At 48.5% G+C, this 14062-nt stretch overlaps 1 long non-coding RNA gene across 4 annotated transcripts in view; it reads right to left on the bottom strand.

Annotated features, from left to right (window-relative positions):
- Positions 1-14062, bottom strand: part of LOC125430861 — a 236557-nt gene that overhangs the window by 21698 nt on the left and 200797 nt on the right. For all 4 annotated transcript variants that reach the window (XR_007244236.1, XR_007244235.1, XR_007244237.1 and 1 more), the window contains 2 exons: positions 9973-10066; positions 1461-1528 (listed from right to left, as the gene is read on the bottom strand). This is a non-coding gene — a long non-coding RNA (uncharacterized LOC125430861). The remainder of the gene's footprint in view (positions 1-1460; positions 1529-9972; positions 10067-14062) is intronic.

Raw genomic sequence — 14062 nt, 5'->3', positions numbered from 1 at the left:
CTAATGCGGTGCTTGTTATACTGCCATTTTAAAAGCTGCTTTTAAGAAAAAAATTAGATTTTTCTGGATTTTTTGTGTTTTTGCCCTCAGATATGAGTTCATTGTGTCACAATTTAGTTTTCTTTGTTAAGTCAGAGTACGATGTTTAAAATTGATAAATAATAAGTATTAACTATTTATTTGTTATTTTTATCTCATTTATCACAGGAAAGGCCATCTTTAACATTTTTTTTTATTTGGACTTAAAGCAGCATACTACAACCAAAATAACTAATTAAAATTTGCCTTTAATGTGCCCTTTGTCAATTAAATGTGACCTTGTCAATAACAAGTGGCTCCTAGTGATCAACTGCGGGTTGATTAATCTATCAATTGAACAAGTGGGAGCAACATTAAGCAGGTTTACTCCAACTCCCCCCAAGTCTATTCAGTGGGGCTTACTCTCAGGAATGGAAGCTTAGAACCACACTGTTAAAACTTCCATTCCTAGTTCTAATCTTTGTATAGGGAAAACCAAGCACCTTATGACATCAGCACACATGGAACAGAAATTCCATCATTACCTATACTGTGAATGTCTTCCTTCTCAACATATATTCTGGCTGACTATTTTTATCCTGTGATACAATGCACCTTCTCTCTTGGAGCACTTTCTGGAAGCTCTTTCTTGCCTAGCATATTTTCTTTCTGTTTACTTTGTGAACCTGGTTATTCTCATAGTAGTTATGGCATTAAAAACACATATATAAAATGAACGCTCAGGACAAAGTCAGAACCAAGATTTCCAAGAGGGTTTTCTGGGCTGTGTGGCTGTGGTCTGATAGTTTCAACCCCTATTTGTTTTGTCCCCTTCTGAGGTGGGAGGTATTTCTTATGTAGCTCATCCCTCTCCTACCTCAGAAGTGGACAAAACAAACACCCAACTCCCCAACTCCACACTGTGCCACAGAGAGAAACACATCTTAGTGTGACATGCCTCTGAAGATGTCAGCCACATTTGCGGGCAAAATCTTAAGAGCTAAAGCTGTATAGCAGACCACAGTCAGACAGCCCAGAAAATCCACAACAGCCAGTTGATTTCAGCTGTGAAAGCCTTCAATATTTCCATAAGAGTTAACAAAAGTTAGACAGCATAAGTAGGTATAAAGAAGAGCAAATTCACATTCCAAGTATGCAACACATCTCATCTCTCTAGGTTAAAAACCATGTAAAATGAATGCAACAATCAAATAGTTATTAACACACATATGTACTGGCACCCTTGGCAGGAACCATGACTGGTTGCAGCTCCTTATAGAGTGTGTACTTGGTGAACCTGAATTTGCCTTTATGTCATGGTCCTTTCTCATCAATTTAAGCATGAATAGGATATACATAGACATTACACCAGCTGTATATTATTGCATTTTAATAAAAACAAAAGAGGAAAAAAACCCAGACAGTTCCATCTGTTGCCTCACCTTCCAAGTGAATCCTGAATCATATGCTCTGTTGTTCCACTATGTTCTCACCCACAATTGAATCCCTCCTGCAGAAAAATGTAATTTCAGTTCACTGGCAAGTGTAAAATGCTTTTAGTTCATGTGTAGTGTGGATGATCATTATTTAAACCAAGGCATAGCTCAAGTTACTTGACCAAGTTCAGAGCCAAGCATGAAACCCAACTCCAATATACCAAACGCAGCTGACAGTGGCTTTCCATTGGGCACATTTAATGTTATTGAGGAGAAATTATTTTTGACAGCAGAGCTGGAAAGATTCACAGGGTTTGAAGCCATGTTTGGCTGCAAGTAAGAGTTCATTTTACATTCTCTTTAACAGGTTGCCCTTTTATTCCCCCCCTCCCCTCCAACTGAAATATATGGGATCAACCTGTACATCAAACACATGAAAGGTTTTGACTTTTCATTCTTATCATGTATTTTGGTGAGAGGAATTAAATGTCAAAACACAGAAGTGATTATACTTTTAATGGTAAAAAAATTTAATCATATAATCAGTAGGGTTTTTTAAAACTTCCAAATTGCAGGGATTGCAATAAAAGGGCAAAGGGGTCTCACTTTGACATTATATGAAATGGAAAGTCACATCTGTACGCCTTTGTGCTTTTTAAAAAACTCCAGTTTCTATGATCACAACTATTCATTTTATAGCAGAAGAGCATGCTTTGGATTTGTAGAATATATATAAGAATATTGACACAAATACCTGAATAAGGTATGACATATGACATTAGCAATGGGTAAAACTAACAAACGCTTGTAGGCAAGTTGCTATGCCTTGAAAATTCAGATCAAGAGCCCAATGAACTGCCAGACTGGTTGTGGTGGGTTTTCTGGGCTGTGTGGCCATAGTCTGGTGGATCTTGTTCTTAACGTTTCGCCTGCATATGTGGCTGGCATCTTCAGAGGTGTATCATGGAGGTGTATCACACACAGCCACACAGCCCGGAAAACCCACCACAACCAGTTGAATCCGGCCGTGAAAGTCCTTGACAACTCCCAGACTGTTTCCATTGAAAGTTTCTAGATTACACAGGCCCCTTCTGCATGGGCCAATAAACACTAAATAACCCATTTGTGCAGGACTTCACACAGATTCCACCCCCAAATGAGTGTCCTGTGTAATTTTCCCCAACCCTGTTTTTTTTAAATTGCTAAAGAAACGATCCTTTTCGAAAATCCCAGGTTGCAGCCGCTCATGAGCAAACAGCCAGGGAGGAGAAGCTTCATTTCCTTCCCTTTTCTTATTTTGTGGCTTGCACCTGCGTAGCTATGCAGGTACAGATGGTCATATTGTGGGACATTAGCAGGTCTGTGGGGGTTCATTTGTGCATGCCTGTGTAACTACCGTGTTTCCCCGAAAATAAGACAGTGTCTTATATTAATTTTTGCTCCCAAAGATGCGCTATGTCTTATTTTCAGGGGATGTCTTATTTTTCTGTGTTCTGTTCAACAGGCATGCTTCCAAACAAAAACTTTGCTACTTACTTTCAGGGGATGCCTTATATTTCGCACTTCAGCAAAACCTCTACTATGTCTTATTTTCAGGGGATGTCTTATATTTGGGGAAACAGGGTATGTATGTGTGGGAAGAGATTTAAAATAATAGAAACCTCTCCATGAGAAGGTGCAACAGCAACCCCAACAGTGGGCTCCAATCACTGCCTGCACGGATGCATGTGAATGTGAAAACAAGAAAACGGGTTCCTGTATCCTGACTGCAACTTGTTATACATTTGCTGCGTGGAAGGGGCCACAGTTAAACAGAGAGGAGCCAGATCCTATGCAAGCTTCAAAGCGAATCCCAGTCAGCACATTTGCCTGCCACTATTCAAACAATGATGTGAACACTTTTTTTGGTTGGTGTACTGATAAATAGATGCAACCGAATAACCAGGGGCAGCCATTGCTGCCGGGGTGAGCAACGGAGCAAAATACTTGGCATGCATGGCTTGGCGGCATGCTGCAGAACCGGGTGCAATGATTGGCTCCCGGCCGCAAAAGGCGGGAGGAGCCAGGGTATATAAGTACGCCTCACCCAGTCCGCGCCCTTCCTGGCGGCGAGGGCTTTAACAAGGGCCGTGGTAGATTATTTGGTTTGGAGTCACCGTGTAAGGCCTGGAAGGAGACTGGTCGCGGCCAATCTTGCTTGCTTCTCCTTCTCCTCTCGGCTTCCATTCCTACTCACCTCTTTTGTCTTCCTTCTCTATTTTCTTCTCTTTTTTTTTTCTTTGCTTGGTGATGCGCAAGTGCTTGCCTATGCGGCGATAGGGGCCAAAGCGGGCTAAGAGCAAGGAGCCCCCCACAGGGGGGCTGGCTCCCTCGGGCAGAGCCCGAGCCCTCTTCAACAGGGTCTGGGCCCAGACCGGCCCAGGGACGTCGGACGAGGGCCCCGTGGTCGGGCGGATCGGAGCGGCTGCGTGGGCGGCCGCCGCCGCCACGGCTTTGGGCTTAACTCCCATCGGCAGGGGCAGGCCGGCGGGCCCGGTGGAGCAGTCCTCCCCGGCTGAGGAGGCTCTCCCCGCGGCCTCTGGTGGCACCGGACCGGTCTCTGCCCGGCCCGGGCCCACCAGCGGTTCGGGCCCTGACTCCGCCCTGGTCCGGAACCTGGCGGACACGCTGCTGCACCTTTCCCAGGCCCTTGGCGGAACGGCCGGGGATTCCGGGACCCCCTGTGGCGCAGGGGAATCCGAGCCCTCCGCGTCGGCGGCTGCTGGCGCGGTGCGGGCGGGCGCTGCAAGTGGAGCGGTGGAGGACCTCCAGCCTTCACCACCGGTCAGCGCGTCCACATTGGTGGACGCGTCCGTCGGCCCCTCCGAGCGCGAGGGCTGGAAGATGAAGCGGTCATCGCGGCGTTCCCGTTCCTCCAGACAGTCTTCCAGCTCTTCGTCGTCGGGTGAGTCTACTGAGGATGATGAAATGCAGGCTAGTGGGGAATTCTGGTTCCAAGAGGAGAAGGTGCCCGCTCTCCCCCCCTAATACCATAACGCATGGCGGCGTGGGGGGGGGGTGAAGCCATCCATTGGCTCAGATCCAGACGACAATGGCAACCCTCCCAGGTCCCACCACCTCCCAGGAAATTAGGGAGGCGGAAGCTGGACGAGTACTATGTGGACATTTTCAGGTTCCTGGCCGGAGGGGGACCGCGGTTTGTCTGGCGGTAAAGGCTGACAAAAAGCGTAAGGAACCCAGTGGCTGACGAGCGAGGAGTTTCAACAACTGGCTGCAGGGTTTTACGCACAGATACCTGGCCCTCATTGGGCCTACCTACCCCTCGCGGGCCTGGCACTTGGCGGCATTATATATGGTGCATGTGCTGCAGGCCCAGGCTCCTGCTTCTTCCCGCTGACCACCGCCAACTGGAAGACGAGGCCGTTCGCAAGAGCGGCAGCCATAAGAGCCGTTTTACCGGCTGGGACCTCATTCACGACCAGACCTGGATGGTGGTGGTTCGGCTTCACCATGAAAGGGGCCGCAGAACCCTCCTTCCCAGACAAACCCAACCAAGAGGTTCACCCGGAACATCTCTTTGAGGGGACCAAAAAAGGGCTCTGCAGAATTTAATAGAGGCTCTTGCCAGCGGCCCAAGTGCAAGTACGAGCATGTTTGCTCCAACTGTTCTGGGAACCACAGCAGGGTGGGCTGCCCCAAGCCAACTGGCCGCTCCCCCTTTTGGCAGGCCCTTTCCCCCGGCGCTGGGCCACCTCTACACAAAGAAACCGGTGGCCAGAACAGTGCCACTACTAGAAACAATGAACCCCCCGCCCAGCGCTGCAGTCCTTGGCCCCCATTTGCGGTCCGGGTGGGGGGTGCTGCTGAATTGGCTGCACCATTATCCTGATGACGAAGTGGCCAGCGTATGCTGGAAGATATGGCTTCTCGGCAGGGTTCAGGATCCCCTATCGTGGCCTTCGGAAGGCTCTTCAGGCAAACAACTTAAAATCGGTTCACGATTACCCTGGCGTGGTGGCCGATAAACTTGACAAAGAAGTCAGGGCCGGTCAAATTGCTGGCCCTTTCAGCCACCCGCCCCTCCCTCACCTCAGGGTCTCCCCCATCGGCGTTGTGCCCAAAAAGACCCCGGGGGAGTTCCGGCTAATTCAACACCTCTCCTACCCCCGGGGCGACTCAGTGAATGATTTCATAGACCACAGGCTTCTGCACGGTCCGGTATGCCACTTTAGAGCGAAAGAGACCATGGATTCCATCAGGAACTGAGCCGGCCCAGACGCCTACCTAGCAAAATGTGACATTCAGTCCGCCTTCCGGCTCCTGCCCATCTCCCCGCTGGATTTCGAGCTGCTGGGCATCCACTTCCGGGGCAGTTGGTATGTGGACAAGGCCATGCCCATGGGTTGCTCCTTTGCCTGTGCAGCCTTTGAGGCTTTCAGCACCTTCCTCGAGTGGGCCTTCAGGCAGAGGGTCCCCTCCGGGCTGGTGACCCATTACTTAGATGACTTCCTGTTCATCGGCAGGCAAGGCACCAGGGAGTGCGAGATCGCCCTGCAGGCCTTCCAGACACTGGCCGCCGAGCTGGGGGTGCCTCTGGCCCCCAACAAGATGTAGGGCCCCACCCCCGCCCTCAGCTACCTGGGCATACACCTGGACATGATCCAGGGCACGTCTTCACTCCCTAGAGACAAACTCGTTGCCCTAACCAACCTGCTCCAGTCCGTTCTCCCCCTGCAAAAATGCAGGGTGCGCCTGGTACAGTCCTTACTGGGCCACCTAGAACTCGCACGGGGGTGGTGGCACCAGGCAGGGCTTTCTGCTCTAGGCTGGCGAGGTCATTGTCTGGCTGCGGATCCCCCTGACCACCACATCAGGGTCTCCCGGGGCATGAAAGAAGATCTGCAGGTCTGGCTGTCCTTCATCCAAGGCTTCAACGGCATCTCCTTGTGGCGGGCGTCCCTGGAACCTGGCCTGGAGCTGCAGGTGCACTCCAGCACGCCTCCCGAGGGCTCCGCGGTTTTGGCGTGTATTTCCATGGTCAGTGGGCACACGGCCTCGTGCCTCCAGCCTTTTACACATAGGGCATCACCAGGGACTTCACTTTCCTAGAACTGTTCCCCATCACGGGTGGCGGTGCACATTTGGCATGATCCCTGGCTCAACAAAAGGGTGCTATTCTGGTGTGACAACCAGGCTGTGGTGCACGTGGTGAACAGACAGTCGAGCAAATCTGCCGCGGGTCATGCGGCTTGGTCCGTAATCTGGTCCTCACCTGCCTCGCCTATAACATTTTCTTTCAAAGCTGCTTTTCGTTCCAGGTTTGCAGAATGAGATCGCTGATACCTTATCTCGCCAACCGGTGAGATCGATTCCGACACCTGGCCCCAGGCGGAGCTATTCCCGGCGACGGTGCCGGCGTCCCTGTCAGGCGCCAGCAGCGAGAGCACGTCATCACAGGTGTTTTGAACTTCGTTGGCACCACGGCCACGCGTAGGCAATGCTGACAGAGCATTAATGTGACTTCCGGAATTTCACAGCTTGAAATCCGCAGGCGCCCCGTCCGTGGCAGGGTGGACACAGGCCTTCTACTTGAGTATTTGGTCCATCTCCATGGGCGGGGGATGCACCCTCGGTCCATGGGGGTCCAATTGGCGGGCATTGCCTTCTATTGCAGGATTTCGGGCTTCCCAGACGTGACCAAGGCATTTGTAGTTCGCCGGCTGGTGGCGGGCTGGCGGCGGGTGGGCCCCAGGCAGAGGGACCTCAGGCACCCAGTTACCAGGGAGGTGTTAAGGGCAGTCACCGGGGAGCTGCGGCAGGTGTGCGCTTCACGCTATGAGCGCTTACTCTTCTCAGCAGCCTTCCACCTGGCACATCACAGGGCTTTCAGGCCTGGGGAATTAGTCGCTCCCACCAGGGACCGGCCGTCCAGCACCGCGCTGCAACGGGAGCACCTCGTCCTGTCGGGGGACATGGTTTACGCTTGGCTTGCCCACTCCAAAACCGACCAGGAAGGCCATGGCGCCTGGGTCACCATGCCAGTCCTGCCGGGTGATGCCACCTGCCCCCTCGCTTCACTCACCACCTGGCTTCGGCACAGGCCCCGGCGGGGTGGCATGCTCCTGGTGCACGAGGATGGTTCCCCCCTCACCAGGTTCCAGATGCTGGCGGTGTTCAGGGCATGTTTGGCCTGCACTCCGAGTTCGGCCTGCACTCCTTCAGAATAGGGGCCGCCACAACCGCGGCGCAGGAAGGCAGGGCCCAGGAGGATATCCGCACCTTGGGAAGGTGGCGGTCGGGGGCTTTTCGGGCTTGTTGCCCCACCTGACTTGTTGATTCCCTCCACTGTGCCTCCAGGAATCGCCACAGACTGTTTTTTGACAGGTGGTAAGGTCGTGGGGAACAACCTTATCAACGGAGCCGAGGACTAAGCCTGCTCTTCCGACTGGGGTCCGGCATCTTTCGGACACGTAAAGGATTACCTGAAACAGGGCAAGGGCACATGCTTTGGCATGAGCTGGAACCAGAAAACTCATTAATTACATCTTCCAATTGGCCACCGGTACGGGATTTCCTGGTTATCCACCTGGGGGAGGAGGATCTCCCGGCCAGGAATTAGGGCCTTGAGCTCCGTTGGGAAGTGGCCACTGCGCTTCGGAGCCTAGCCGGAAGGAGCATCGGCCCGGCATGACTTTGGTTTGTTCCGAAGATGCTGCAGTGGGTCCACTGGAGGGGAGCTGTGGGTCCTACACTTCGCTGCAGACCAGGGCTTGCAGGAAAGTCAACAAGAAGCGGCTGCACCAAAGGTGGTGCGCTCACTCCAGGTTAGCAAAGGCCTGATGACGACCGGATAGCGTCACCACTTGCCTTTCCCGGTGGGGCATGGACTTTATTGGCTACAATCGGTCAGGTACACCCTCCTCCGTTTAATTTTACAGTCCAGACAGGCTCCGGAAGCTTGAGGAGCTTGGGCAGTGAGCTGCAAAAGGGGGGCAGCTCGTGGCGGCACAGCGGGTGTCACACATCTGGGGGGGAAAGCGAGCCTTCATTTCAGGTCTCCCAGGCTTGTGCCCTGTGAAGGGCCGGGGGGGGGGAAGGGCAAGCTGTAGCGAGGCCGGCAGGCCGAGCCATGCCCGACACCCCAAGAATCAGGATTTGAATTAGGACGACAGGCGGCCGAGGGCTTAGCCGGTGCCCGTCTCCTCAGCATGGGCGGGAAGGGTGGAAGCCGGAGTGTTATCTCTGGGGCTTCCCTTCCCGTCAGTTTCCCAATGGAGATTGGGATATTGATGTGCGACCCGTTTGCTGCCCAGCTCTATTGTACATAGTTCATGATTTGATTATGTTATTGTTAATAATTAATAAACTGGGCTGCGGCCCATTCCTTTTCCAGCCTGTCGTTGTGTGTTTATTGAGCGAAGTAAGGTCTCACCATCTGCAGCAACTGAATTTCTGATTGTGACTTACTCTGCTTGAGAGGGACAGAGTGATCACTGAGAAATGCGGTGCTTCCCTATGGCAAGCTTCACTGCTCAGGAGCTTTTGTCTAGCTCATTGGTTCTATATAGGGAATGACAGGGCATCCCCTGGACCAGATTGGAACAACCCACAGTTTTACCCCTTTGAAAAGTGTTCCATGTAGAGCTGCCTTGAGAGCTTGCATTTGAAAAATAAAGTGAATCTGGCAATTTCTACACAGAGTTTTGGCATCCAGTAATTTTGGAGCATCATCATCTAAGTGTCTAAACTTTAGCCTGCTTTGCTCTGATCTCTCTGAAGAGGTTAATGTGGCTAGTGGGCAGACCCAGGATCAAATCTTTACTCAGCCATGAAGTTCACCAGGTGACCTTGGCCCAGTCTCTCTCTCTCTCTCTCTCTCTCTCTCTCTCTCTCTCTCTCTCTTGTCCTAACCAATCAATGTTGCTATATCCTGGAATCCTGGTGGTGGAAAGTGTTGCCTGCCTTTGGGTGGCAGTCCTGGTGGTCACCCAGGACTGGCCTTCCTTAGTTTCAGAGATCTAATATCGGGCTAGGCTTGGCCATTCATGTCAGAGCCCTTGAATCTTACATTATTTTAATTGGTAGGTTGTGATATGTGCAATACTGGCAACAACATATAGGAAGATTATACTGGTCACATGATGGAGCCTTTCAAAGAACAGATAACATGTTGCTTGGATTGGCTTCCAATAAGTATTGGTGTTTTGACCCATAATTGCCTCATTAGAGCAATAACGAGTAGATGCTGCTCTACAGCACCCAACCCAAGTATTATACTTCAGAGCTACAGAACTGGGGGACATGTCCTCTCAGCCTTGATTTGGGTATGGCTGCCCATGGCCCTAACCCAGCCCTGCCTCCTGAGTGAGTGTGTTTGGAAAGAACTGCTTCCCTGTCACATCTCAGCAGTACAGAATTTGGATCAATGCCTAGTTAGTTCAGCGCTATTTCTAGCTTGCTGAATAAAAAGAGTATCGCCGATAGCAGAGTTTGATAAGTAAAAAGGTGTCTCACTCACCTGCTCACACTCTGGATTGTCATCCTCCTCCTTTGTTCCTTTGCAAGTCGCTGTTGTCAGTTTCTGAGTCACCGAACCATTTGCAGGAACCACTCTAGAGATTTTGGAAAGAAGAGAGAGAAAGGGGAAAAAAAGATGCAGTGCTTTTTTTAAAGGAGGGGAAGGAAAAAAGAAAAAAAGAACATATCGAAACGGAGGGTACTCTCAAGTATGTAGCCTGCAGCCTAGTCAGGTAACATTTCTTTAGATGATGTTCTGTCTTTTTCTCCACCCCAAGATCTCTCTTCATCATTTTTTAAAAACATCTCTTTTGGGACAGGGACATGAAAGCAAACTGTAGGTCAAAGGCAGGTGTGCAAAAGGGGTTTTCTGTGAAACGCTATCACCGGTAGCTTTGTTTTTTGTTTTCAAAAAAAAATAGCATTGTCCAGAAGCTTTTGCCAGTCAGCAGGTACGGCAGGTTATCCATTCCAGGCACATCATTTTCTGCTTGATGACAAACTTCACACCTTCATCCATCACATTTACATTTCAAACTGCCACTCGGCTGCCTATTGATTAATTATTTAGCAGCCACTGCCCACTCGTGAGTGTTTCTGATCTTGCACTTCACGTAGAAGGAGCTGGTCTTTTCTTTCTTTCCTTTTTTAACCTCAGTCGTTTTATCCATCTGGCAGCACATGCATAGTTCCCTTTAAAAAACGAAGTAAATGTAGAGGTATGCCTTGTGGTGTGCACATGTTTTATCCATCTGATGGCACATGCATAGTTCCCCTTTAAAGTGAAAAAGATGTGGATGTATAACTTGTGTGCACAAATGTATATTTCTTTAAATATCCCTCCTGCAAAGGAAGCAATACAGTACTGCAATCTACAAAACCCAGACTGAAGGGTTCCAAGTAAGATTGGTTTGGCATCAGCCTTAATGGAAGTTTTAATTTAGGCAAATGAAGGATCAGATAATCATATAGGAAGTTTTAAATGGCACATTACTGATTTACAGATTTGGAGGTGAAGGTCAACAACTGGTATCTACCCTAATTGCTCCAGTCCTGCGTAAGAACTTAGTTTCCTGGAGTACCCTGCACTCTTTGTTGCTAACTTGAACTTTTAAAATATTTTGATTATAAGACAGAAACATATAGGAAGATTAGACTGGTAACATGATGGAGCCTAATAGCAGACCAATACTGGCTATTAATGGTGACCGCATTGTCCTTCTGGCCAATTGACAGCTAGGCTATATTCCCTCCATGTTTATTGTATTCTTTCAGCATTGTGGATATGTTGCAGCAGGAACTCCTGCTTCTGCATCATTGTAAACTTGCTGGGAGTACACAGAGAGGTAACTCAGGACATAAGAACATAAGAAAAGCCCTGCTGGATCAGACCAAGGCCCACCAAGTCCAGCAGTCTGTTCACACAGTGGTCATCCGGGTATCTCTAGGAGGGCAAAACCTCCTGTCACTGCCCATGCCATCAATAGATAGGCTAGCATAGGAATAGTGACATAATACATGCATGATACAGTTAAGCATGCTGCATTTATTGATGATAACTGCATTAATAACTATTAATGTGGAATCACTATTTGGGCAAATGGGATTCCATTTTTATTCTGTGATCCACTATTTTGAAGATCAAGAGTACAAGGTTAGACAGGTACAATCTTGTTTATCCACCAGCCTTCAGACAAGCACATCCTGGCCAACCTTTTGGGGACTGTCAGCCTTGGAAAGCCCTGGCGCAGCCTGTTGCTTCCACTCTGCTCCTTGTTTGTTGGGACAACATTCAGAATGTGAGTGATAAAGAAAATAGATCAAACAAGCACCTTCATCCCTTTGGCATAAAATATGCATATGATTCTGGCCATAATATTGAACCACCTTACTAGTCTCCTCAGAGCAGTATTTGGGCAAAATATGCCCAAAGGGCCTTAAGTTTATGGAGGTCTTTCTGTGAGATCCCCTGCTCATGTGGAGCTCTGCATCATCTTCTATATGGCTGCAGAGACCTGCAAAAAGCCTTGCTACTGTTACTATCAGTTGTTTCTGCTTACTACATCTTTTCATATTCACAGATAACAAGCTTGCTCAGCACAGAAAAAAAACCCCCTGAAACCAAAGCAATTAGTTCATCATAGGTATGCTTAATGTGTATTGTCACAAATAAAAAGCAAAAATGCCACTTAATCTTTTTATCTGAGCTTAATGGGATCTGGAAGCTATTTTCATAATTGAGTAGATTTTTTTTTCTAAAAAAAATCCATCTAAAATTAGTGACACTAGCATAATATAGGTACTTCACATGAATGCTACAGCAAAAATAAACACAGATCATACAAGAAACCATTAGATTATGGATGGACCCATTAATTTATTAACAAATATAAATACACATAATAATTCAAGGTAATTTAAAAGATTACATTCATTGAGCACATGGCCTGTAAGTAATGGATAAGGGTGTTATCAACTAGTGGTACTAGCAACAGAAACAGAAGTAGTCCCATAAGAAGTTTTTTCCTCAGTATATCATTGCAATAACCCCCAAGAGCAGGGTCACTGTTGTACTCTGTTTCACATAAAGATATTAGTAGATTTTATATTTCTCTGCCACAGAACAAAGCATGCTGAACCTTTGTTGTTGCAAAATGTTCTGCCTGGACCTCAGTGCCTACCTAGCCCGTCTCCTTCCATCCATTTGAAAGTAAAAATACATTTTGGCATAAATGCTCTTCTATCAAGGTACCATGTTAAATAATGGTTTTGACAAAGGTAGTGCATAAAATGAATGATAATTCTCATATTCATTTGGGATTATATTCTAATGCAGAAGAATACAATTTTCTTGATTGCTGCATCTCAACTGACATCTTTATGTGAAACAGACTATAGCTGCTGCATCAGTGAACTGTCTTAGCTTAGGGATACCTGAAGTAGCTCTTAGCTGTAGATCACTGAATCCTTCCTCCCTACTCTGGATTACTCTTCCTATCTTCTTTATGTATTTCTCTTCCACTCTCTGTCTCTCTCTGTCTCCCCTTTCTTGCTGATCAGTTCCTGCTACCAATGCCCGTTTATCTGTTTCAGAGGGTAGCCATGTTGACCAGCAGTTGAAAAGTCCAGTAACACCAACAAGAGACCAACCAGATTTTTGGGGTAGAAGCTTTTGAGAGTTGGAGGCTGTTTTTGCATGGTCAAAATATCCTGGGGTGAGCATGGAAAATATCCCCATGCAGCCGGGAATTTCGCATAGTTCCCAAAGCTGCACAGGGTCTGCCCTAGTTTTACACCACTACTTTCACTTTGCCCTACGAATTCAAAAACTGCCAAAAAAGGTGGTGCTTTAAAAATGCTCCTGTGTGACCCCGCTGACCTCTCTGCCATGCAAACACCACAGGAGCAGAACCGGGGTATTTTTCCCGCCTTGCCGCTCTGGCCCACCCCACCAATCAACAGGCATTGGGAGCAACAAATGTTTGTGTTGGCTTTGGCTTTGCTTGGTTTGCTTAAAAGAATCACTGCCCTCCTATTATTTTCGCTTACCCCCCTTTCTGTTATAAAACCCACATCTGCTTGAGAGAATCGCTGCCCTTTTAGTCTCCCCTCCCTTTTCTGTCTTAATCCACAGTTTCTCCCTCTGTGATTCCCCCCCCCCCACTGCAATAAAGTCATGTATCTTATCTTCACGGAAGGAGTTTTCTCTGTGAAATTGGGTTCAAAGTCAATTAAAACTAAACTAGTGAAAGTGAGTGGGGGAATGGGGGGAGAATCAGCCAATCAGAATGCAGGAAATGAAGGTTATCCTCGCATACGTGGAAGAAATAGCAGAAGAGATCGCGATGCAAATGGAGAAAGAAGTGTGCTAGTGCAGAAATAGCTGGGGCATTGTGTCCTGGTCCTGCCTTGATTCCTTGGAAGCACCCAGGAGCCATGCTGAAGGAGATACCACGACAAATCAGCTGTGGTATGTAAGATCCAGGTTCTACCCTGGGATATTTTGATTGTGCAAAAACAGCCGGAGTGCCCTTTGTTATCTGTTGAACTTGTATCCCATTTCATAGATAGTTTTTCTGGCTCTGTTCTGG

The sequence above is a fragment of the Sphaerodactylus townsendi genome, linkage group LG04, assembly GCF_021028975.2.
Source record: "Sphaerodactylus townsendi isolate TG3544 linkage group LG04, MPM_Stown_v2.3, whole genome shotgun sequence".
In the NCBI taxonomy this organism is placed as follows: Eukaryota; Metazoa; Chordata; class Lepidosauria; order Squamata; family Sphaerodactylidae; genus Sphaerodactylus; species Sphaerodactylus townsendi.
This window is presented reverse-complemented; position numbering and strand designations above follow the sequence as displayed.